Source organism: Pantherophis guttatus, chromosome 1, assembly GCF_059756535.1.
Source record: "Pantherophis guttatus breed Tessera chromosome 1, ASM5975653v1, whole genome shotgun sequence".
NCBI lineage: Eukaryota > Metazoa > Chordata > Lepidosauria > Squamata > Colubridae > Pantherophis > Pantherophis guttatus.
In genome coordinates, this window is record NC_142063.1 from 168,639,067 (window position 1) to 168,666,062 (window position 26,996).

Consider the following 26,996-nt stretch of genomic DNA (forward strand, 5'->3'; position numbering starts at 1 on the left):
TAAGTCTGAAGATGAAAAATTTGAACATATAACTTAAACATTTTAAATTATATTAGTGGTATGTAAACTCCTGGGCAATATATTGCTATAATTCAACAAGTACTTTTCCTAATGGAGCAACACATTTTATATGAGCATATTTAAATTCTTATGCACTCTATGAAATGGAAAAATAAAATGACTGACTTTTGGCTGAATGCATATAGTTTAAACATGAACTAAACAGATGGATTAATTTTATTCTTTGCTCTCTTTCCATATTTTTCTCTACACTTCTGACATGCAAAATAATTTTAATGCTTTTTAAGGCTTTTATCTTATACTTCAAATCTTTGAACACTACTGTCCAAGTCTTTTGTAAATTTTATTTTTCCCATCTGGTTTTGGAATGGCAGTTGTGTTCCAGAATAGTCTCCACTGATTCCCCAAATGTTCACTAAGCCGCCTAATACAAAACGCATGCTGGAGCTCTGTAATTAGAAAAGAATTTAGAATCAAAATAGTGTGTTTTAAAATATGTAACTGTAAAACATTCAAATGTTCCAAAATATTAATTCTGACAGCCCCTATGTACAGAATTGTTAGAAATAATATTCAGGAGACTGCAAAAGCAAAAAATATTTGACTGTATAAAAAAACCAGTAATCAGATTAGAATCTATTATCTTCGAAGTAATAGCAAAACTATCGCTGATTTTAATAAACCAGAAATGCAAGTTTGGAGGCCAAACAATGAAAAATCAGTAATGTAGTTTTAAAGTATCATAACATTACTAGAGCACTGTTCCAAGAGTGCAGTTCACTACACATTTACATGGGAGAAAATCCCACTGAATCGGTATGCAGGCCTATAACATGAAACGTTGGGTGCAACCAAAACTCACTCTCTAAAATCTGGGTGTTACAGTACCTTTCCTGTGAGTAAAGTTGAGTAGGATTGCTTGTTTAAGGTCATTTTTAAACTAATCTTCGAATAAATAATTTTTGCCTTAAGAACAGGCACTACTCAGAAAATGGGTTTATTTATTTATTAAATTTTTATGCTGCCCATCTCCCCTACAAGGTAAAAAACAATAATTCTGATTTATTTACATAAATGAACTATCACTACAGACCACTACAGTGTAGCTGGGGCCATACATTTCTTTAATGAATAAGGATGCAGTCAGATATACTTTTATGTCCGAATTTTAGGGTACATTGGTAATACTTATGGAGAGACTGTTGTTTAAGGAGATAATCTGGCCCTTTTGAGAGCAAATTGATCTTTCCCGTGAAACACTGCAGAATTCCCTTTCACTACTTGTTTTTGCTACAAGTTTACTATTTATCTTCTAAGGAATTTTACCCTGAGGACTACCACCACATCTTCTTACAAGTAAAAAAAAAAAAGAGCTTGGTTGGCCCAGAAATATCAGCAGTAACGTGTCCCAAGCGTCTGAAAAGCAAGTCTCACAATTCCCAAACATTTGAGGAAAAAGTAAACAGCACAACTCCAAGATGCATCACATCTGACCTAGGAAAAGCAGCTCCAAAACGGTTTAATCTCCTGTGCTGTTAAAAAAAAGAAGAGACGGATTAGACACGCCAGGCTGTGAGAAACTCTTCGTTGCTTTTTTTTTTTTTAAACCCGTCCAAAATGCCTCAGCTAGAAAATATGTTGGCTATGTCCCCACTGAGCTGTCGTTATTACACGCGCGCCCTCGCGCGCATGCACGAACAGACTCACTCGTTTGCGCCGAGATCCAAACAGCAGGCAGCAACGTACAAAAATGCGATGCTGCAGGAAGCCGCGCTTTGCATTTTGGCATGCAATGGGAAAAGGGTCTGCGGCGCCTGAGAGGTCATTTCATAACGGGGTGGGGCAATTAAGAGAATGCATTTGAAGAGGAAGTGAGGCTCCCCCCTCTCCACCCCACCCCCCAATCTGTTCTATAGCGAGGAGAGGGGACGTGTGTGTATGTAGATAGACGGAGGAAGGGAGGGGGAAACCCTGTGAGATGGGAGTGACTGAGGAGGGCTCATCTGGGCTCGAGTGACGAGCCGAGGGAATTGAATCGCTGTAGAAGCCCAGCTGAACTGAAAGGACGGCGCTCTCCCGCCAGCGTTGAGCTGCTACGGCAAAACGAAAAATCAAGGAAGACGCCGCCTCTTTGGTATCTCCCCGCTACTTCGCAACTCGCTTTTCGCTGTCCTGTTGCTGCTCGTAGGAGACCCGTCTCTCCTTGCCCGGGCCGCTTCGCTCAAGGCGGGACCAGACCATTGGCTGAGCGCCAGGTGAGGCACCGTGGCGAGCGCCCCGACCTGTGCGCCTTTCTGCTTTGCTCTCCCCCACCTCCCCATTTACCTGGAGGTAAATGTGCCAATGGAAAGCTGCTTTTCGGCGAAATGGATCGGAGATCGTGGAGGAAAATAATCGCGGGTTAGCCCTTCCGAGCCCTCCAGATTTCTTTGACCAGCTCTGATTATGTTGGCCAAAGCGAATTGCAATTAAGTGGGTGGCGCTGGGAGGAACGGGGTGAAGGAAGAGAACAAAATCTGGTTGTTTAGTTCAGTTAATTAATATTCTACAAAATAAAATATATTACCAGAATTATAAGACAGATCTAATTACACAAATGTTTATTCACACAACATACTGTCATCTCTCTGTCTCTCTCTGTCTCTCTCTCTCTCTCTCTCTCTCACACACACACACACACAGAGTCTCTGGACTGATTGAAAAGCAATAAAGGGGCGTGATGGCTAGAGACATTCTTGGATCCTATCGGACTGTGCGTGGGAAGCCCAGAGATAGTGTTTGCTTATTAACTAACTAGGCAGGAACTGTTAACCCTGTTTTGTTTCCGTGGCTCGTTTTACACTACAGCGCTGTACAGTATTAATGCTCTGCAAGCAGGAAACTGACGAGGCATCTATATTGCATTTTCAACTCCCTTTCCCCTCGAATAAGGTACTTTCTAAAGTATGCATATTACTAGTGAATGGTATTGTGGAATATCTGATTTGACATGGCTTGAAAAAGTATTTATATTAAGCTTTTAAAAATTGCCATCAGGTATCACGGTAACAAAGCTGCAATATTTTTCAGGAAAGGTTGCGTTATATTTTTTGAGTATTCAAAATTATAACTGTTGAATTGTGCTAAAGTTAAAAGGGAAATAGAATGGTGAATGAATGGTTCCCTGATTTCCATCAAGATTCTGCCTTTTTTAAACTGTGGTTTTAGGAGCAGTTCACATTCCTCCTTCTGTATATTACATTTTTTACTGCCTAGCCTTGAGATTCATTAACTAGTTACTGAGAGCAACAGGAGGATTGCTTTTATTCCATGCTTTCAAAATGCATAGACATCTTATTTAGAATTTTTTTGCTTGGGTTTGTAACTCAAGTACAATTGCTGGCTCCTCTGTTGATAGGTGGGAAGAGTAGGAGGATAACTTGTTTGTCCACATGCTATTACAAATGTAAATACTGTTGCATTTTGAGATGCCAAATTGATATGTCATGGCCAACATTTCAGAATATGTGTCTTAAAAATGTGTGTGTTGCAATAGTATCCACTCACTACAGGATTCAAAAATGAGACTGTTACATTTATTCTCATAGAATTTTATTTAATCCACAACTGCACATCCAAAAATGTTGATAAAGAGATAAGTAATGCTATGAGTCTTTAATTTAATCTTTGACAGAAAGACAGATAGCATCTAATTTAAACTTTTGAGTTTCCTTGCAGTGTTTGGGGCTTTTCATTATGCTTTAGGAGAGGGCCACATCTGGGTGGCAACTTTGTAATCTTTTAATTATTTATTTGGGGATGAGAAATAACAGGGTTCTATACCTATACCTCCATATAGGTAACCTTAACTATGGGAGTACATTGTAAGAGTCCAGAATTATTTTGAATGAATATGCATATATAAATGTACTCTGTGTCTATGGCAGTGATGGCTATCCTTTTTGCCATCGCGTGCCAGGAGAGCGGGGGCAGGGGAGGGTCGCGTGTGCACATGCCCACGCACATATGCGTGCAACCCCCCACCCCTTACCCCCCCCGTTCCTGGCACATGATGGCCTGGTAGGCCCGTTTTTCTTTCTTACCTGGTTCCAGATCCTCTCTATGCATCTGGGAAGGGCGAAAACAGCCTTTCCCGCTCCCTTGGAGGCCCTACGGAGGCTGAAAGGGCCCATTTCCCAACTCTCGGTGGGACAGGAAGTGACATTTTTTGCTGTCCCCAGCCTCCAGAACATCTCTAGGAGTCTCTAGAAGCCTCTCTAGGAGTCTCTGGAGGCTGGGGACAACAAAAAAAGTCACTTCCTGTCCCACCGGGAGTCGGGAAATGGGCCCTTTCAGCCTCCGTAGGGCCTCCAAGGGAGTGGGAAAGGCTGTTTTCGCCCTTCCCAGATGCATAGAGAGGATCTGGAGCCAGGTAAGAAAGAAAAACGGGCCTTCCCCACCCCTCCCAGGCCCTCCAGAGGCAGGAAACAGCCTGTTTCCCTACTTCTGGTGGGCCCAGAAGGCCCAAAAATCAGCTGGCCAGCACGCGCATGCGCCCCAGAGCTGAGCTGGCGTGCCCACTAATATGGCTCTGCGTGCCACCTGTGGCACGCGTGCCATAGGTTCGCCATCACGGGTCCATGGTATATAATTTATATTTACAGACTGAAATGAGCTTTTCCTTAGGATGTTTCATTGTAAATGTCCTTAAATATGTCCATAATAAACTATGGGCTCTCCTGCCACTCCTTGTTCAGACCTGCCTATTCCAATCTCTTTGAATTGGAAGGATTAAATCAGAATATGTTCTGGTTTCCTTCCAGTATAACTAAAACTGAGTAAAGCTTTCTTGCTTGTTTCCTTGTTTGACAATGTTGGGACTTGTGGCTCTGCTCTTGTTTTGTCATCCTAGTTCCTTTGTCCATCATCAATCTTCACTGCAGCTTTCACTAAGAAAGGGATAGAAGCAACCTTTTCAACCTTTTCTTCACAACAGACCCCCTTTAATATCTTTTGTGGACCCCCAAGATATAACTCAAGATTTAAACCATTACATTTCTCCAAGCCTTTACGGATGCTCTGTGATGACATCACAGCCCTTCAGGGGTCTGTGAACCACAGATTGAGAACCATTATTCTAAGTGATTCATGTTCTTAACCCTTCTCAACAGTTTCCTGATTGATAAACACGATTGATTAAAGGTTTATTTTTCCCTGCTTGTGGAAGTAGAATAAAGGGTTCTCTTGCCTCGGCCTTATTTCCCAGCCCCTCTGGTTTAAGTGAGCCGTTAATTCACTTTTTCTCTGTCATATCCCTAGAGGCTCTAGAAATCAAGTTAGCACAATTGTGCAAATAATGCAATTGTAAAAATATTGCCATGTTACCATTCCATCACTGTAGCTAGCTGAGACATCTTAACCGAAAAGTTTGTGTCATCACAGCAGTCTGACTACTTTTTATAATATGTCTGTTTGTGTGTATTTTCAAATAGTCAGAAAAATGTACCCATGTATTAAAAACTTGGAGGGGGGGGAATTTGCTGGCAAATAATTTATCTTGTTTTTTGTGGAATGAGACAAGGGCATTTTTGTTACACCTAGAGCTGTGGCAGCTCCAGGGGTGGGAAAAGCAATTAGTATTTTGAAACTGGCACAAAAAGTTTCCTTCAAATATTGTTCTGACCAAGGCTTCCTGAGACAGTAACAATCACACGTTTAGTCCTTAAAACCCTCTTTTTATTTCAACAGCTGTGAATTATGTTCATTCACAGCCCGTAATGAGTCCCAAGCAGTTTGTGAATAGTCTGACAAAAGTCTGCCACAGTCTTTTGGGGTAAGGCTGATAAGCACCCCCTTTATCTCCCTTGAAACACTCCCGAAGACCTAATTGTCCATTAGCTTTGCAAGGCCAAACAGAGCACAAAGTCATAACGGATCTTCAGAGTTTAAACCGACCAGAACGAACAAAGTTGCTTCCTGCAAAGGCTCATGTCCCTTTGCTCCACCTTTATGTCTTATGGGAGAGGCCAATCATCTCCAAGCCCTACTCCCGAATCGTCCCTTTTGTCTTAACTGTTCTTATCTTCTGACAGCTCTGCACGTGAGTGCACTGGGAACAGGCTCCCCCTGTACCTCTCCCTCGCTGATGTCAGACTCTAGAGGCTCCGGAGTCAGCACATAACTCCCAGACGGCCCTGGCCCCATCTCTGCCTCTGATGCAGAACCCTCATCCGAGCCTTCCCCGGACTCCAGGACTGGCCTGTTCCTCCCCAGCCTCCTCACTGTCTGACTCTGCTGCCAGCTCAGCCGGCTGCCAGCAGACCACAACAAATACATTGTAAGGAATTGTAAAGTGAAAACAAAACAGAAACAACCATATGAAAATATGCTAAGAGCCAAAAATCAGATACAATCTTAGAACAGAATTTGTGTTTGAAAGACTCCAAAAGTATGCATTTTTCCCCAGAATGGTAGACAATGGTACAGTGTTTGCTGTAATTTTCTGTTGATTATTCTATTCATAATCTAAAAGAATATTTATAATTAATATAAACCATTAGGAAGTGCTTTCTTCAGTCAGGGGTTTAAGTTACTTTGAATTTGAGCCTTGAGGAATCCCAGGTTTGTTGGTTTTCTGGCATTTTAGATGTATATTAAGCATTGCATTCTTCCACACAAGAATTCTGTTCTTGAAATAACACTTGAAAGCAGCTCTAGACTTCTGTGTTCCCATGATATCAATATTGTAGAGCTGAGCTTATTTTTTTCAAGTTGATCAGCTCCATTAGGAGCTACTTCAGGTTTAGTTGCTTGGGTTTTTTAAAGATAATGCTTCTGCTTTTATCCATTAGAGACCTCTTATTTCACATCTTATAATTCCTGAACTTCCTGTAAAGAAAATGCTTCTTTCAGGGCTTAGTAGTTCTCCCTCAATAACTCTATCAAAAAAATCACAATAGGTGGTGAAAGTTAGAAATGCTTTGTTTTTGTTCCCCCATTTTGGTATGGAAACAACCACTGTGCAAAACCAACTATTGCTGTTTTTTCTTTTTGCCCCGTGTTGTGCAAAAAGGAGACAAGAGTTTTGTTGATGGAGTATCTGTAGTAGTAGTTTGGTTGCTGCAGTGATTTCCATTCTGTTTACAAATCTACAGAAATTATGAATACCACAGATCACTTTCAAGATTCTTTTGAGGACTTGGAGGGTGAAAAAGGTCGTAATAGGAAAGTGCCCATTATATGTTTGGGAAAACATGTCTTTTCCCCAAGATATTTAAAGGTACTTGAATAATTTGAAAATATTTAAGGGTATCATGGCTTTAAAATATCCTGTAATTAATATTTAATCACAATTAGAGCTGATTTTTTGGTTCTTAGGTAAAATTACCACTGAAAAGAATGGGGCTCCAAGCACAGCATTTGTTTAAGTAACTACGCTGTTTTACTTTGTGGTAACAAAAGAGCAGCACTGCTAAATCAGAAAAGAACCAAACCAAAAACCACATATCCATATATACTAAACTACTTGTAGGAAGCTCGGTCCTCAGACACTAACTGCTGGCTGCTATATTTAAAAAGAAATGAAGCAAAACGGGAGATACACCTTTTCCATTTCAGCTTTAGGGAATCTGCATCAAAAGCATATATAACTGTAAAACAGAATTCACCAGTTCTTTATGGTCTGGTGTTTTCTGTTACTTTTTTGAGTATTCCACCTTAAGACTGAACCACAAATGTTAATTTGTTTGTTTATATCTCTCTTTTATTATTTTTACAAATAACTCAAGGCAGCCAACATGTCCAATACTCCTTCCTCCTATTTTCCCCAAAGCTGTGAGGTGGGTTGGGCTGAGAGAGTGACTGGGCCAAAGTTATCCAGCTAGCTTTCATGGCTTAGGTGGGACTTGTACTAGTTACTGAATAGTTAATGTATCTATCCCAGCACAGTGCTTCTTGTATGTTCCATGCTAATTTTTGAACCAGTGTTTTTAGGACTCCCCCTAAACATAAAAATAATAAATCTCTTTTAATATCTGCAATTAAAATATTATTTTAATATTGAATTTTAACATTAATATTAAACTTTAATGTCTATGTAGATTCTCAGTCATCCAGGTCATAGTTGTCCCAAAGGTGCTTTTTCAAGAGGCAACTAGACTTTCTTGTTTTTCTTTGAAGACATTTCACTTCTAATTCAAAAAGCTTCTTTAGTTCTGACTGGATGGTGAGGAATGGAAGGATTTATACTCTGTGCAGGAAGCTGGTCATTTGCATTCTTTTAGAGAGCCATTGAGGCCACCTGGAAGTTTATCTGCGTCATCAGGGTCACCCGAGTAGTGCAAATGGGTTTGGAGCCTTCTTGGAACTATTAAAAGGATGGTGTTGTAGACTGGAGATAGATAATGCAGTATCCCTACCCCTCTGTTGAGAGGGACTATTCAATTTTGACATAGATGGCCTCTTTGACCCCTCTTTCAAACCATCTAAAGAGGCCATCTATGTCAAAATTGAACAACCCTCTCTCAACAGAGGGGAAGGGATACACATCATCTATCTCCAGTCTACAACACAGTTCTTTCAACAGTTCCAAGAAGGTTCCACACCCATTTGCACTATTCAGGTGACTCTGATGACACAGATAAACCTCCCAGTGGTGTCAATGACTCTCTAAAACAGGATGGTCAAACTCAAAGCCTGTTGGCTGGATCCGGCCTGTGGGGTGCTTAGATCTGGCCCATGGGGTCACCCTGGAAACAGCGAAGGACCGGCCTACAATACTTCTGCCAGTGAAAATGGAGCTTGGGGAGGCTGTGTATAGCCTACCCGGGCTCCATTTTTGCTGACAGAGGGCTGCAGGAGCCTGTCACAGCTGAAAACAGAGCCTCGACGAGCGACATCGAGCTGGCCACACCCCAGCCACACCCACCCACCCCAAACCCCCAAGGTCAAACACAACCCTGATGTGGCCCTCAATGAAATCAAATTTGACACCCCTGCTCTAAAATAATGCATATGACCAGCTGTCTGCAAGGAGTATAAATCCTTCCATTCCCCATCATTCAGTCAGAGCTAAAGAAGCTTTTTGAATGAGAAGAGAAATGTCTTCAAAGAAAAATAAGAAAGTCCAATTGCCTCTTGAAAAACCACCTTTGGTATAATTAAATTTTAATATTATTTGCAATTAAAATATATTTTAATATTATTTAATTTAATAATAAATTAAATCAGTTATTTATTTGTTTGTTTATTTGAAGCCCCATGGGCTTTTAAAGGTCACCTTGACTTTTCCCTGGAAGCAAAGTGGCAATCAGTGCAGATTGCAAAATAGAGGCATAACATGCTGTTTTAGAACCATACATAACTGCCTATGTGGCTGCATTTTGGCCTCGCACAGATATCAAATAGGAGTGAAGACAGCAAAATATTGCCAAATTATTACAGAAAGTGAAACAGGCAAGATTTTTTATTGATTTACAGTCTTAATTAAGCTTGATGAGTTGATGAGGCTAATATATCTTGATGAAAAGGAATAATTACATTTTAAGGCAAAGTCAAAGCCCCAATATTTAAAACCAATAACCACTAGAGGTTCCACCAAGGAAATAAACACAGACATGCTGGCATAACAATTTTCCTTTATGGAACAAAATTTCTCCTCATTAAGTTAATTGGAACCATCTTTTATATACAATATTAGAAATGCAAAATAGGTGTTTAGCACACGGTATAATTAAACACATTTGCTTACCTTTCTTATAAAATGTTGCTCATTAAGGTATTGTATGTATGTTTGATAAGAGAAAGAGGGAAGAGAATACAACACGACCAGGAGAATAGCATTCATCCAATTTTCATTTTGAATTACTATACAGTTTCAGAACACAACAAGTCCAGCCAACATCAAATTGGCAGGCTTAGACTGATGTTTGTGTGTTAATTTTCCAAAAAGTTTTTCTTCCATTAGTTTTTTTTTTCCATTGTAAAAGGGAAATTTATTTCAATACCCAGATCCCAACACTGGTGCAATACTTTTAGCAATATTAACAGTCAAAAATTGGTTGGCCATAAATATTGTCACCATATTTTCCAACCATTTATTATTTCTTTTCAACCCTCGGGGTGGGGGAGGGAATTGAGCATCTTTTCCAAGATTTTTCCAACCACTGTGTTACTCAGCCACTCAGAATCTCAGAAGAAAGTGGAAGGTGTCCTGTTATTTTCTTCAGATCAGCAGACTTGAAAAGCTAAAAAATGAACGTCATTGCTCCAGCCACTACATTTCACAAAAGTAAGGGAAATCTCTCCCCCCCCCCAGCTGCAGAGAGAAAATGACAAAATAATTGTTCATTTCCATCCATTGTGGTTTTGTTTGAGCTACTGAGAGGGAGCTGTGAAGCTTTTGGCTGAACTCCCCCCCCCCAAAAGAACTGAGGTTCAGGAGCTGAAAGAAGTTATGAGGCACAGCATCTTAAAAACTTTGAAACAGAAACCCCAAACTAGCTCTTTATTGCTTCCAATTACCCTGCAACTAAAGAAAAGGCAAATCAGCTCAAACCTCCAATCTTTGGGGAATTTTTATTTTAATACAGCTGGGAAGTGAGATATCATGGGCAGTTATGTATTTATTTATTTATTTATTAATTTAATTTGTATACCGCCCTTCTCCCAGAAGGGACTCAGGGCGGTGAACAGCCAAAATTAAAAAACATACAAATGCAAAAGTTAAGATAATTAAAAGAATTAAATCATTGGCTACCCAAATTTAAAACCCCAAATCCATAAAATTTAAAATCCCAATTAAAAACCATTTAGGCTAGGCCGGCTTGATGAAATAAAAACGTCTTCAGGGCTTTACGGAAGGTCCGGAGGTCCGGGATCAATCGTATTCCAGGAGGCAGCTCATTCCACAGGGCGGGTGCCCCCACAGAGAAGGCTCGCCCCCTGGGGGCCGCCAGCCGACATTGCCTGACCGACGGCACCCCGAGGAGGCCCTCTCTGTGAGAGCGTATTGGCCGGTGGGAGGTTATCGGTAGCAGCAGGCGGTCTCGCAAATACCCTGGCCCTAAGCCATGGAGCGCTTTAAAGATGAGAACCAACACCTTAAAGCGCACCCGGAAGACCACCGGGAGCCAATGCAGCTCGCGCAGGAGAGGTGTTACGTGGGAGCGCCACGTCGCTCCCATAATCACCCGCGCGGCCGCATTCTGCACCAGCTGGAGCCTCCGGGTGTTCCTCAGGGGGAGCCCCATGTAGAGAGCGTTACAGTAGTCCAGGCGTGACGTAACCAAGGCATGAGTGACTGTGCACAAGGAGTCCCGATCCAGAAAGGGGCGCAACTGGCGTATCAGGCGAACCTGATAAAAAGCCCCCCTGGCCACGGCCGTCATATGCTCTTCTAAAGACAGCCGTGTGTCCAGGAGGACGCCCAAGTTGCGAGCCCCCTCTGTGGGGGTCAGTGACTCGCCCCCAATAGCCAGCGATGGCACCAGCTGGCTATACCGGGACGCCGGCATCCACAGCCACTCGGTCTTGGAAGGGTTGAGCCGAAGCCTGTTCCTCCCCATCCAGACCCGCACGGCCTCCAGACACTGGGACATCACTTCGAGGGCATCATTGGGGTGGTCTGGGGTGGAAATGTACAGCTGAGTGTCATCAGCGTACAGATGGCATCGCACCCCAAAACCGCGGATGATCTCACCCAGCGGCTTCACATAAATGTTGAACAGGAGCGGCGAGAGGACCGACCCTTGCGGCACCCCGCAAGCAAGGCGCCTCGAGGTCGACCTCTGCCCCCCTGCCAACACAGACTGCGACCGGTCAGAGAGATAGGAGGAGAACCACCGCAACACGGTGCCTCCCACCCCCAGTCCCTCCAGCCGGCGCAGCATGATACCATGGTCGATGGTATCAAAAGCCGCTGAGAGGTCTAACAGGACCAGAACAGAGGAACAACCCCTGTCCCGAGCCCTCCAGAGATCATCCACCAATGCGACCAATGCCGTCTCCGTGCTGTACCCAGGCCTGAAGCCGGACTGGCACGGATCTAGATAGACGGTTTCATCCAGGAACTGTGGGAGCTGTCGCACAACCACACTCTCCACAACCTTCGCAACAAAGCGAAGGTTGGAGACCGGACGATAGTTTGCCAAAACGGCCGGGTCCAGAGAAGGCTTCTTGAGGAGGGGCCTCACCACCGCCTCTTTCAAGGCGGGAGGCAAGAAACCCTCTCTCAGAGAAGCATTTATGATCCTCTGGAGCCAGCCTCGTGTTACCTCCCGGGTGGCCAGTACCAGCCAGGAGGGGCACGGGTCCAATAAACATGTGGTTGCGTTTAATCTCCCCAGGATCCTGTCCACGTCCTCAGGAGTCACAGGGTCGAACTCATCCCAGGTAACATTCTCAAGACCAGCCTCAGTCACCCCGCCGGGATCTACCCAGTCAGAGTCCAAGCCTTCCCGAATCTGAGCGATTTTATCGTGCAGATACTGTGCAAAATCCTCAGCCTGCCCTTGCAAGGGGTCCTCCCGTACTCCCTGATGTAGGAGGGAGCGGGTCACCCTAAACAAGGCGGCTGGGCGGTTATCTGCTGATGCAATAAGAGCGGAAAAGTGGTTACGCTTTGCCGCTTTTATCGCCACTAGATAGGTCTTAATATGAGACCTAACTAGTGTTCGGTCGGATTCGGAGCGACTCGCCCTCCAACCACTCTCTAGGCGTCTTTTCCGGCGCTTCATCCCCCTCAGCTCCTCGGAAAACCAAGGGGCCGGGCAGGTTCGGCGTCGGGTCAGAGGCCGCAAAGGCACGACTCGGTCCAGAGCACCGGCGGCTGTCCTATCCCAGGCAGCCACCAGATCTTCAGCCGAGTCGTGTGCCAGAGTTTCAGGAACTGGCCCAAGCTCCCTCTGGAACCTATCAGGATCCATCAGGCGCCTGGGGCGGAACCACCTGGTCGGTTCCGCCTCCCTGCAGTGGGGTGCAGCGGTCGAAAGGTCCAGTCTCAGGAGAGAATGGTCCGACCATGACAGGGGTTCAATAACTATATCCCCTATATCCAGACCACTCCGCCACTGACCAGAGATAAAAACCAAGTCCAGAGTGTGTCCTCCCGCGTGAGTGGGGCCATGAATTAATTGTGTCAGGTCCATGGCTGTCATGGAAGCCATAAACTCCCGAGCCATCCCAGACGCCCCACCGGTAGATGGCAGGTTGAAATCCCCCATGACCAAAAGTCTGGGGGTATCAACCGCCACCCCGTAAGACAGGTTGGCTTCTCATTTGTTAAGAAAAAGGAAAACATAAAAAAATGGATGTAGATTTGCTGTAAATTTGGATGTAAATTTACACTTTAGATGCAGTTGTAGGAAACAAGTAACAAATTTTATTTAAAATACATCATATTCATCAGAATGAGATTTATCTTTACATTGATCTTGAAAAGGAAACCCTTTAAATCGAGATATTGTTAGATACTTGGATGACATACATCAAAGTTATGAAAATATATACTTTATATAGCGAGAAATACAATATGAAAAGGAAGCGCCAGCTATAAGGAAGCGTTCTCAATGGAATGTTTTGATTTCTTAACCACTTGGTATTTTGCTTGAAATAAGTTAAATAACAGCCCTTTACAACATTGTGGTATTCCTCATGTTTTTGAGCTGGTACTGAGTGGAAAAAAATATCATTACAGAAAAATGCCAAAATTCTTCTTCATTGGATATTACTGTTTAGTACAAGTATTTGTCTGAGAAAAGGTTGGTTTTTTTAAAGGCTACAAGATTAAATATAAAACTTTAGCAAGATAATGCATCAATTGAGTGTTATAAGATCAATTCTGTAATATATTAGCAATAACATTATTAAAAAGATTATTGCATTCACTGTGCGCTTTTGTTGTAAGGATGATCATTATTAGCACTTGTTGAAAGAAATTGATTCATTTGATTGATTGGTGATTATGTGCCATCAAGTCAGTGTCGATCCTTAATGACCACAATCTGCATGATTCCTAATCTTTTAGGTCTCTAACCATCCATCCATTGCCATTGTAACTGAGTCTATTCACCTTGCTGCTGTTCATCCTATTCTTCTCTTTCCTTTCACCTATCCCAACACTTTTCCAAGAGAGCTAGGTCTTTGCATAAGGTGTCCAAAGTAGGATAATCTGAGCCTCGTCATTTGTGGTTCAAGTGAGAAGTCCGGTTTGATGATCCATTTGTTTGTATTGTCATGAGGTGTCTCCAATCCCCCAAAGCACCAATATTCTTCCTGATTCTTCAAAGTCCAGTTGAAGTAAAACTAATCCCAAAATAGGGATGTGCTCAAAATTAGGCACAAATTCTTTGATGATTTTTGAGTGCTAGTTACGTCATATACATAGTTCTCATTGTAATCACTATAAATACCCTGGAATAATATCTCTTGTTGCCAAGGGGTAAAACTACTTTATTAGGAATTAGGGCTTGATGGCACTTGCTTTAGAGTACTTAGTGATGAAATGTAGCATCTATCTACAGCTACTTAAAGTGTTTTTTCCAAACTGAACTCAAAGTGCTGCACAACCCTTTTAGGCTTTCTTGTGTCTTTTGTATCGTATCTCACAGAATTAAGAAGTGTCCAAGGGATTATGATTGAGGATATAAAAGGGCATAGGGCTTAAAGAGAATAATCGCAAATTAAATCATTGTTACTTATAATTTAGAGCTCTTGTCTTCTTAGATTCCATATTTTCTAGGACTTGGAATTCAGAATTTGGCTGCGAAGATATTGCAGTCATAGCCTATCAAGTTCAAATGCTTAGGTTGGGGGTGTTAAGATTGTTCTTATTTCTCTCTGGATTGTGCAGTGAATACTGAAAAATGAAAATACCTGAAATAATGGTGCTGGCTCAGCAAATTTTGCTGACAAACAGAGAGAAAATACATTATCTATGTTTGAGCTTTCCCCTTATGCAATCAGCAATTTTTAAAAAACTTGACAATGTTAGAGTAATACTGTATGAAAGGGGCATTGTGTGTACATTCAAAGTAACAGAAAAAAGAGGGCCAGTTATATGCACAACTTTAACCTTAGAAGGGCATAGGTTGGGCTCTTAAAATATATTCTTTGGAGATTTCTGTGAAAGTTAATCCCATGATCTCAGTTGTCTTCAATGAAAACTTAGTCCCATGATTTCCAAGAAAACATGAAGAGGATGAAACATTTTATTTTTTTCCTGAGCACCCAGATCATAATCACATGACTATGGGAGAGGGATGCAATGTTTTACAATGACCACAAGTGCTTTTCAGGCCTTTCTAAGGCCATCACACTTTGAAATGGTCATTAAACAACTCATCATAAGAAGAGAACTACCTGAAGTTATAGATTGGAATAGAACATTAAATTTTTCATATTACAAACTATATATATTTCTAGATATTCATCTTCCTTTTCTTCAACCAGACTACTTTTAAAAAAATCAAAAAGAGAAAGGCCCTTTGGAGGATTTCTGTAAGAAGAAAAGTATTGATATATCTCAGAATAGAGTATTCTTCTCTAGCATAATAATATCAATTTCATATGATATTACCAAGTTTTTAGTGACATTAACAACATATATCAGGCAAGCCAATTAAGAAACATCAAAAAAATGTTATGGTTTAACTTTGTAAATAATCTTTGTGAAATTATTGTTTTGATACATAAATTATTATTTCACAGGATGGATCATGAGTTTGGAGGATTTTGTGTCAACTGATGCTTGTGTAAAAATTATTTACCCCCTTACTATAGTCATGGCTAACTTCAACAAATCTCACTGTTTTTCTTTTTGTTCTCCTTGTTTTCCTTCTCCAGAATTTGAACATGAAAGGTCTCATTCTCTATATACTTTTAGGTACAAACAATACACTTTTCAAAATGCTATCAATTCAGTAAGCAAACCTGGACACTGCTTTACAGTATATTCCTCGACTTACAACCATTTATTTAGTGACTGTTTAAAGTTACAACACTACTAAAAAAAGGGACTTATGATCGTTTTCACACTTATGACCATTGCAGCATCCCTGTGGTCATGTGATCAAAATTCAGACCCTTGGCAATTGTATTTATGGTTGCAGTATCCCAGCTCATGTGATCAACTTTTGTGGCCTTCTGACAAGCAAAGTCAAAGGGGAAGCCAGATTCATTTAACAACCATGTTACTGTCTTAACAATTGCAGTGAGTCACTTAACAAGTGTGGCAAGAAAAGTTGTAAAATGGGGCAAAACTGATGTACCTGTCTTGTTTAGTAATGGAAATTTTGGGCTCTATTGTGGTTGTATGTCAAGGACTGCCTGTACTTTTACTTTTGTTTGCTTCTTTGAAATGGTTTCCTTGAATTTCTCATTCACAGCATTGTTCTATTTTTTATCTTTCCTGAAAAGCACAATGAAGCAATGAAACCCATTGCTGACAATAGAAGTCTGATAGGTTTTTACTTCAGCCAGAGCCTCTTTCAACATAATCCACAGAAGTATTAATGCATTCTAGCCCAGTTTGATTCATGCTTTCAGATGCACTTATGCAGAGATTTATATGTGCTTGTCTTAGACTCTGCACTCATAACATAATCTGTAAATTGCCTCCATGTTGAGTTATCTCTTCTTCCTGCTTTTTACATTTTCGGAATTGTTAGATTAGCAATTGATTCCTCAGTCTTCAGGTTTTCCAAGGAGAGTATAAAATGAATAATCTGACCTCAATGTGTGTATAGATATATAGGTGTTTATTTAATAAACATGAAGGAATTGTTGATAAAAAAGCTGATAGTCGTTCCATTAAAACATAGGCAAACTTAATTGAATGAAAATGTAACAGAACTACTTTGGCTGCTTCAGTTCCGAAACTTTAAATTAAATATTTAAAGACAGAGGCAACAATCCTAAAGACTCCTGATAGTATTTAAAAAGAAAGTATTAGATACTCTAACTATCATTGATCACACTAAGTATAAACTTGGATAATTGTTCTACCTCATTAGAGAAATGAGATAAATCAGTTTTATGTCTGCCATAGATGTCCATAGTGGTGAAGCAATTTATGCAGGTCACACAGAAGTTATTTTGTTTGTCCCTGGCAGGATAGAAAGAGTTTTACTGAAAAAATAATAAAATTGCTTTCTAGAAGCAAATATTTAATTAACTCTACTAAGGAATACCCTGGTTATACTGGATCTTCATCCTTTTTCCCCATTTACCTACAAAAGTAGTAAGCACCTTCATTTTTGAAGAGGTGGAGTGTTGCAACGGGGAAGGACCCACCAAAAAAAAGAACAAAGACTCTTTGGAAGCTTTCTTCAGGGCTCAGCCACTCATTTTGCCTTGTGCATTTTCTTTCCACCCAAACCATTCTACCTCACCAATTCACAGAGTGCTTGAAGGCTAGCTACATCGGCGTCCCACCTGCATGCTATCATACTGCCTCCAAGTTCCACCCCACAAAATAGCAGATGAAGTAGGGCTCACAGAATTGCTGTTATCTAATGATGGATGGATTTTGGCAGCCAATTTATGATAGACTTCCATGAAAGCAGGTAGAACAAATCAGAAGAGATCTTGCTAGAAAGTGGAGAGGATGGTGGGAAATCTTTTAAAAAGGTAAGTCATATCATAAAATTATATAGTAGAAAACATCTATGGACAAACATGGAAAAACATTGTCCATTCTTTTTTATATTGGCATCACGTTGTTTCCTCTAATTTATTGGAGTTAAAATTTATTTAACTCCAATAAAAAAGATACACCAACATACACACAAACACATAAATTTCATGTCAGTAATTTCTAGTGGTATCAAATAACTCAAAATACACTTTAAAAAGTGTAGCCTTGATCAGATGGTTGTGATCACCATCTTGATTTTTATTACCCCTGCTAATCTCACAAAACAGTTTTTTGATAGTAAGCATGGAATAATAAATACTTTGTTTAGTTCAAAATATCTGCAACCCCATAGAACAAGTTGCCATAAAGATTCAGAAACAATATATAAAAATATAAAGCAGGAGAAAAAAATCAAGTCATTTGTCACACATTTTTTAAAATAAAGCAATATTTTACAGCATACTGTAAATATTTTTGGTGACATGAAATCTGCTGTCCAACATACCATTAAAAAAAAAATCAATGTAAAGCTGAGAAAATGTAAGCTATTTTTTAAAAAATCCCGCAAATGTTAGAGATAGACCATAGGTATCCAATCTGAGGTTTTAATGCAAAACATTTTAGTGGAAAACCACTGCTGTGTCCACATAATACTTTGCACTACAATGTCTATAATTTTGTGGGTTGTTTTTTATGCGATATAAACAACCTTAAAATAGCCCTTTTGATACATGCCATTTAGTAAAATGACATATTTGAAAGTACATGCTAGTTTTCAATTTCTAATAGATGCTTTCTGCTACTGCATTTAGACCCAGATTGTGATTGAGTTCTGCCACGTTCCTCTACAGGAATCACCTTGTCAATTGCAATATTTACACTGTAACTGTTAAGTGAGTTTTGCCCCATTTTATGACCTTTCTTGCCGCAGTTATTAAGTGAATTGTTGCAGTTTGTTAGTAACACGGTTGTTAAATGAATCTGGCTTCCCCATTGACTTTGCTTGTCAAAAGGATACTGCAAACGTCATAAATATGAGTCAGTTGATATGTGTCTGAATTTCGATCACATGGCCGTGGGGATACTGCAACAGTCTTAAGTGTGAAAAATGATCATAAGTCACTTTTTAAAGTGCCTTTGTAACTTTGAATGGTCATTAAGTGAACTGCTGTAACCTCAGGAATACTTGTATATTCCTCAAATAATATTATACTAGACACTCAGCACATTAAATAAAATAAATATCAATATCAATCATGCTGTATTTCCACTTATCAATGAATTACAACATAAATAAAATATAGTCGTCTTGTCATTTAATAGAGGATCAGATATTGGAATTTTACTTTCCAGAACTCATTTCTTTTAACCACTGTGTGGTTAATTCTATATTTCTATTTATTTAGTTAGTACATATATTTCCTGAAAAGGAAGATGGCTTTGGCAAGTGCACACAAGGCTCCACAGATTCAACGCTTGTTCCCGACAAATGCCCCTCCCATCGGCACCTCTTTACCTCTTAGTTCCCAGGTGTGTCTTGTGAAAGGGGGTGGGGCACTCTCTTCCCTCATAGCCGGCTCAATCTGCATTGATCTCGTTGTCTCTCTTCCCTTCTTGCTCTCAGATCAGGAGGGGGTAGTCCTTGCTCTTCTCCTGAGCTCTCCCTTGCCTGGACTGACTCTGCCCTTCCCCAGTTTCCTCCAAGGCCAATGGAACTGGCCTCTCCATCTCTTGTCAATTCTTGTTCCAGATCATCTTCCCCTACAGATTCAGACTCTGGAGGCATGACAGAGAGATTTAATGTTGTGATATGTACAAATAGTGCAAAAAGCCAATAATATAATCCATTCTTTCTTACTCTTATATTAAAAAAATAGTTTAATTGTGTCCAAACAGGACAGAATTTGTATCATCAATATTTGAGTTCCTGTTGAGAAATATTTTTATTTTGAATCAGAAATTGATTTCATTTATTTGTTTATCCAGTATATCTAACCTGAAAACAACTGGACACTAAGCAGCTTACATAATTTACATATTAAGAAGGGTAAAAATCAGGATAAAATAATTAAAATAGTAACTAGAAATGTGTGTATATATGTATATAGTGTCACAGGTGGGTATTCTTAGCAGATATTCTCTGATCATCTGTGTAGGACAGGCATAAATGGTCTGGTAAAAGCCAATGTCCAAGATACCTACACTTCAAGCTATGTAGGAAGTTATAGTAATCATCAACTAGAATTGTATTCTGAAACCTACTGATAACCAGTGCAGCTCATGCAGCAGCGGTGTAATATGGCAGTTCTACCATTCACAATGAAATATGCATGCTTCTACATCAGGGGTGTCCAATTGGTGGCCTGAGTGCCGGATGTGTCACGCCCAGGCAACGCCCACCCCAGCTCCGCGAAGGGAAAATATATTGTAAAACGTCACGTGTTGGCAACATGACACTGCAAGTTTGACATCAGTGTTCTGCATTCTGAACTAGCTGCAGCTTCTTGGTGGTATTCAAGAGTAGCCATATATAAAGTGAATTATAGTCATGCAATTGATAGGTGACAAACAATATGACTTCTTACTGTTCCAGGTAAGGCTGCAGAGCTGGTGCAGTAACTGAAGCTGTGCAAAAGCTCTCATGGCCACAGCCATGATTCTAGGAGGACTCTCAGATGGTGAGCCTTCTGTTCCTGGAGGAGTCTTGGAATCATTCAGATTCATCAACAGCATTCCACCTGAACCTGTTTTTCTCCATCTGAACCCTGACAATCTCCAAAATGGGTCATAATTTCCACCACATTTTCAATTTGTAGGCTTATCTAAAAAGGTGGCCAGATCTCATAGAAAATAAATTATCGTCCTTTAGAGGTCCACTTTCTTCTACTTACAGAAGTGAAATGCTTTTGAATATATTACATGTTTTTTCATAACTCTGTAATTACTCAAAAAAATAGCTAAAATATTCTGATTGGCATTCTAAAAAAAAAAATCTACACTGTTCTTTTTGCCACAAATTTTGGAGAGTCAAACAGGTTTGGGCGTTTGCAGGGTTTCACACTTTATGTGTGCCAAACAAAGGAAGGATGGTGATGTAGCAGTTAATATGGCCTGACATTAATGCTGACATTAAAAAACTGGACAATGACATCCTGTAATAAATGCAGTGTCAGAAAATGAGCAATGGTGGGCTTCATGTCATCTTTTTGTCTATTATGTCATATTGTGAAATGTGGTCCCTGCTTCAGTAGGATAGTTAGTTGCAAGTTCTGTAAGGTCAATTCACAATTAGAGGTCAATTCACAATTAAAGATTACTCAGCTATTATACAGCTGTTAAGATTTTATGAGATGATGATAGGTAGATAGGTAGAGTGAGTGAGTGAGTGAATAATAAATATTTGTGTAATTAGATCTGTCTTATAATTCTGGTGATATATTTTATTCTCCATCAGCGCGCCTGGAAGGGACGTTCAGGTAAGTCAACGTCCGTTTTGTAGAATATTAATAACTAGTGTTTATTGATTTAGTGATTTTCAAATCTAATGGTTTCCTAGAAAAAGAAAAATTTCACTGAAGGCATAATCCTGTTATTTTTTTAAAAAACCAGCATAATGCTTATTGATTTCTAACACATGCTTAAATGCAGCTATAAAATTAAATTGCAAAGTAAAATATGAAGCAAATAAAACATCAGTTTGATAAAGATCTAATAAAACCTACCAGTAAAAATTGGAAGCAGAAATAAGACAACTGGGGTTAAAAATTATCAGAGTTAAGACAACAAAGATTTTTAAAGTCTTGTAAACAAAAATGTTTTTAACTAAGTTAACTTGTTTTTGGACCCCAGCTAGATGATTTTCAGGACTACAACCAACAAGTCCTGCTTTTCTTTGTCCACTTCCAAAAAATTTAGAGCTAAGTGAAGAATGCTTTGAATTCCCTTACAGACTTCTAGATGGGATGCCTTGTGTCCCAGGATTAGTTTTGCTTGCTTCACAGCAACACAAAATTGTCTGTCATGATAATTTGTTTTGCAAGCATTCTTTTGGACTCGGCCAAATGCAGTCATGAACACACATTAGATTTCATTTACCTATTAACTGCTGCCAAGCAACCAGTTTGGGTAATTTTTTACATCTACCGCTCCCTCTGCCTGTCTCTGCATTTTCTTTGTTGACTTAGTTTATCTATTAGTTCCACCATGGCACTGGTTGCCTTTTAATGAGGTGGAAAGTGAATGCTGTTTGTTACAGTGCTTTCACTTTTCATATATGCTTATGATAAAGAAAATTGTTGTATTTGGTACCTACATATTCCTATTTTAAGGAAGACAGAAATATACCAGCTGTTCAGATCAATAGAAAATAAATTAGATCAAGCAAAAGATTTGGGAAGGGTTTAGTAATTCCTAAAGCCAAAAATTATTTTAGAGCAGTATTTATATAACTTTGAGGAAAACATGTCTATTGCTGCTAATAGAATTTGTGTGTGTGTGTGTAAAACATTATTTATCTATTTATGTACATGCATGTATAAAAACACGTGTGTGAGATAGCTATATACTGGATGGATGGATGATAGATAGATAAATAGATAGATAGATAGATAGATAGATAGATAGATAGATAGATAAGATAGATAGATAGAATATCACACCCATATATATGATGAAAACAAAACTATTTTTTCATTATTTATCTCCATCTCTGATTAGATGCCACATAATCTCTGATATATAAAATAAAATAAAAAAGAGTGAAAGCAGAACATATATGCAAAATTAAATACAGTACAGGATATCAGTCCTTTGGACAATGGTGGCTGAAATCATCAGGCAGTTTCTATTCATCACAAATGAAAACCTTCAGTATTATCCCTAGGATAATCATTTCATCAATCTGTTTAAAAACTCATGACATGTAATCTCATAAATCACTTAAAGAAAAGTATTACAACCTATCTTCCAAGTATACATATCCCTTTATATAGAAGCTTTCTTTTGATAGGTTTCTGTCATTTCTTGTGCTTCAATTGCAAACACATTTTTTTTCATATAAGCATTTTTAAAGTACCTGTTTTTCAGATGTTACATCTGATTATGTAATGAAACAAGGTTTCTGGACAGAAAATTCTTGAAAAAACCTGATTCACACATCATATTAAGGCATAGTGTCATTTAATCATTGAAATAAATAAATATGTTGGCAAATACACAAAGAAGCAAACTCGATGGTTCCTTCAATAAGATGTAGTTTAAACATAACTTAATATGATGTGTGAATCTTACTAGAGAATGAATAAGCCACCTGATGGAAAATTTGGCTTGAATAAATTATATATGCAAATAATATTCAAGCTTCTTTCTTTGCCTTCTATCCTCATCAGTTTTGAATGAAATCAGTAAAAGTATTGAATAGCACTTTAAGTATTTTTAAAAATGAATACAATGAATAAAAACCCAGAGGGATATTTGTTAGAAATATTCATAAGCAAGAAGTTTACTGTGTTTATTTCAGAAATTCTATATACGGTTTGCTTCTATTATGTACTTTGTCTTGTAATAATAAATTTGCAATTAAATTTATAATCCTTACTCTTTTAAAATTATTCATGCCTTCAAAATGTTTTTGTGGATTAGAATCACATAATATCTCCAGTCTCATTGTCTTAATCGTATTTTGATAAACCACATCCAACTTTTTCTTCCCTGCATATTTGCTAACATATCATTTCTTTCAGTCATTAAATAAGCCAGATAAATTTTAATTATGCTGTAATAATGCCATAAAGAAAGATCACCTGTGATTCTTTGCAGTGATGTTTTTCATTGCAAATGCTCTTTGGCAGGCTTAACAAATATACTGGCATGGTAGTGTTCCAAATCCATTTACATGTGAGTTATTAAAAAAAGATTGTATTTGTAGACAAAACTTTTCATTATTAAGAATTGAAACACTGGAAACATGAAAATTATAAATGGCAATCGCTAACAATACAAGGTGAAAAAAATGAACCAGTGCAAGGTGAAGTTATTTCTTTTGCTAGAGCAAAATACTGTGCCAAAATGGAAAATATTATTTTATTTGTATGCTTTTCATTATTTGTTTATGTACATTTGTGTGTGTGTGAATGCATATATAATCTATTCCAGTTTCTGATACAATTATTTTCAAATTAGAAATGACAGTACAAATTAAACGCTAGGGTCTAGTGTTTAGCAAGACCCCAGTAAGTAATAAGTATGTTGCTAAGTATATACAAAAGAAAAAAGAAATATTAAAGTCAAGAGCTATGAGATTAAACACTAAATGTTTCTGTATTTAAAAAGTATATTTTAAAATTATAGTATAGTAATATCTGCGGTCATTTCAGTTAAATTTTGGGTGCTTGGCAATGCACCTGCCCTTATGACTGACCACAGGGACAACTGTCCCAACCTGCCTGTTTGCCCCGCCCCATCCCATCTTGCTGTGTCTTACTCTTTAGGCCTACTTCTCATCCTGGCCTTGGCCTGCTGCCTGCCCTGCTGGGTACCACTCCCTTGGGTCACTTCTCCTCCAACTTGCCTCATTTACTTACTTTTTCAAAGATTGCTTCTCCCAAGTGGAATCAGCTGATCTGCTGTGCAGTCTTCCTATAAAGAAGTTGCATGGTGCCATCCTGGAAGCGGGTGCCATTTTGGAAGCAGCCACAATTTTCGGATTGCAAAAATTGTGTCTGCTCTCAAAATGGCACCCACTTCTGGGACAGCACCATCAGTCAGTCAGTCATTCAACAATCTACAAGAAGAACCTTGCATGGCAAACAAGATGGAAGCAGAAATGAAATTTACAAAGGACTAAAAGTTGAGTCCTGACAGAATCATCCAAGTTTTATTAAAAGGCCTAGATTATAGCACTGTATTGATTGCAATAAGAAGCCAATGGGGAAAGAAAGAACACTTGATAGTCTGGCACTAGTACATTATAAACTGGAATCAACTTTCAGTTTTAAAAAAAAGGTTAAATTCAGCTAAGGCAAAGTTGGAATTTGGCAAACACTTGTCAGCCCCAGCGAGGATTCTTTTGGAGTGACTCAGCCACCTGGCAAGCTGAAAATGCATAAAGTGGCAGCTTGTAGAACTTCCCATGTTTGGTTTTTCATTTCTGTTTGAAAGAGAGAAAAAAATACTGGCAACAAAGAGATAGATACATACCCTCAGTGATGGTGCCTTATGGTTAACAGAAAGCAGAACGCAGCATGGTAGTCTGGCTTCCTTTTGATTAAACAAATGTTGGCTTGACTCTTTAATGAGAAGCAACGGGTGCTGGGACTTTAGCCCTAACAATTGAAATTCTTCAAAATGTTTTTGGCCCTGGATCATAAAATTTCTAGGGAACATAAGCTGGTGGCAGCAATAGTGCCACAGCAAGTGCTTCTCTTCAGAGAACCAATTTGCATATCACTGTTCATCCTGCTACTCTTCTTTGTACTGCTAGCTAAACCTGAAAGTTCGATGGTTACCTTCCTCCCCCCTTTCTTTTTCTTTTTTCTTTTTTTCTTTTTTTTTGTTTTAAATGAGTCCTTAAGACCTGGCTCTGTATCTAGGCCCTAGGTTAGTTTGGGACAGTGCTTCTCAACCTTGGCAGCTTGAAGTTCTTTGGACTTTTAACTCCCAAAATTCCTGAGCCAGCTATAGTAGCTGCATCTGTTTGTTTTGTTTCTTTTTACCTTTCCTCTTTTGTGTTCCAGCAATTGGAAAAGTAAACTACTTCCTGCAGTGTCAGCAGCATCAGAGGAAAGAATCTAGTGTTCCCGTTATTGCTGCAAGCATTAGATTGTTTACACATTTACAGGTTTAAAAGATAACAATATGCATTGGCAGTAATTTTTTTTTTTTTTTAAAAAAACCAGCCCAACACTTGAGGAACTTTTGTCTCCGTACTTTTTATCTCTTTGCTTCTGCCAGAATGGCTGAGCCAAAGAGTGCAAAAATGGCACACCCCATTTTAATCTCTTGATCTTTAGGGCAAATCTGTGGCTTAGCCTTGACTGTCACTTTTGGAAAAATGGAACAATGTGGATGTGTCTTGCTGAACTAAAATGATGATTTAAGTCTCATTGAACTCCTATCGATGGATTTATCATCTATTTGCTTAGATCACTGGGTAAAATTTCATATTTTATTATTTATGTTGTTTGATGTGTTAAGGATGTAAGCTGTTTCAACTAAAGCTGCCTTTTGCAATTGAGCGGTGGTGATTTGGTCAATGCTGATAGTGGTGGTCCAGACGGGATTGCACCAAGGGGCCTATCACTAGTGGCATATTATTATTATTATTATTATTATTATTATTATTATTATTATTATTATTATTATTATTATTTAATCTTTAGTGAGATTCACAGCCTTTGAGGCTGGTTAATAGCTCAGCAGCTCGAGTCCTAACCAAGGACCTAGGAACTGTTAAGGTATCATCGGAGGATGTAAACTGTTCTGAGTAAGGTGGTTTTTTGTAGAGTCAAAATGTTCAAGTCTGGCAAATTTAGAATTTCTAAATAGCGGGGTAGCCCTTTGGGTATTGCTCCAAGGGCTCCAATTACAATCGGGACAACACACGATTTCTTTTTCCACAGTCGCTCAACTTCAATTTGCAAGTCCTGGTACTTTGTGATTTTTTCTTGCTGCTTATCTTCAATCCGTGCATCACCAGGTATTGCAATGTCAATGAACCATACTTTTTTCTTTTCAACTATTGTTATGTCAGGTGTGTTGTGGACCAAGTGCTTGTCAGTCTGAATCCTAAAGTCCCACAAGATATTGAGTTTTTCATTTTCTAAAACTTTCTCAACCTGATGTTGTTGTTGTTGTTGTTGTTGTTGTTGTTGTTGTTGTTGTTGTTATTATTATTATTATTATTATTGCATATCCATTTCTCATAAGTGCCCAGATAGCTTAAACCTGAGAACAGAAGCATAGGCATTCTTATGTTTAAATTGGTTTTCTTTAAAATGTGCTTTGCTCGCTCTTCCCTTTCTTTGTTCAGTTTTTCAATTAAAATATAAATCTTTCTATATTTTGTCATCTTTATTTCCATACTCTATTGGTGTTGCATTGGCAATTTCTATAAAAAGTTTTTATGTGTTCTGTAAGAAAATGAAAAGCCCCTTTATACATGAGTGAGAAATTATGTGAAATGGGAAGCTTTTGTTTAGCCTTTTCCAATATATGGCTATTATAGTGAAAGAAACATCTTTATCTTGCAAGATGAGAGCCAAGTCTTGGAATAAAGACATAATATTTATCAGTTTACAGCCTCTTATCCCTGCCATGTAAGAGATAAGAAAGCATTTTTCTTAATCAGGTTGAGTGTGCTTGGAAA

At 39.1% G+C, this 26,996-nt stretch overlaps 1 protein-coding gene and 2 long non-coding RNA genes across 7 annotated transcripts in view; 1 reads left to right on the forward strand and 2 right to left on the reverse strand.

Annotated features, from left to right (window-relative positions):
• Positions 1 to 345: 345 nt before the first annotated feature.
• On the reverse strand, positions 346 to 1,597 carry LOC117673151 (uncharacterized). Its single transcript, XR_004593452.3, has 2 exons — positions 1,516 to 1,597; positions 346 to 470 (listed from the first exon to the last, which is right to left on the reverse strand). It is a non-coding gene; the product is annotated as an uncharacterized LOC117673151 (long non-coding RNA).
• An 87-nt stretch (positions 1,598 to 1,684) lies between these two features.
• The window catches only part of SPATS2L (spermatogenesis associated serine rich 2 like), a 45,487-nt gene continuing 20,175 nt past the window's right edge, over positions 1,685 to 26,996 (forward strand). The window contains exon 1 of one of the 5 annotated variants that reach the window (XM_034430277.3): positions 1,685 to 2,276. The gene's annotated coding sequence lies outside the window, so the exon portion shown is untranslated. Of the gene's footprint in view, positions 2,422 to 2,661; positions 2,953 to 20,890; positions 21,109 to 25,173; positions 25,782 to 26,996 lie in introns of those variants that run through there. The other 4 variants (XM_087882135.1, XM_034430302.3, XM_034430294.3 and 1 more) reach the window with 4 other exon arrangements.
• On the reverse strand, positions 16,734 to 25,308 carry LOC117673157 (uncharacterized). Its single transcript, XR_004593453.3, has 2 exons — positions 24,830 to 25,308; positions 16,734 to 19,408 (listed from the first exon to the last, which is right to left on the reverse strand). It is a non-coding gene; the product is annotated as an uncharacterized LOC117673157 (long non-coding RNA).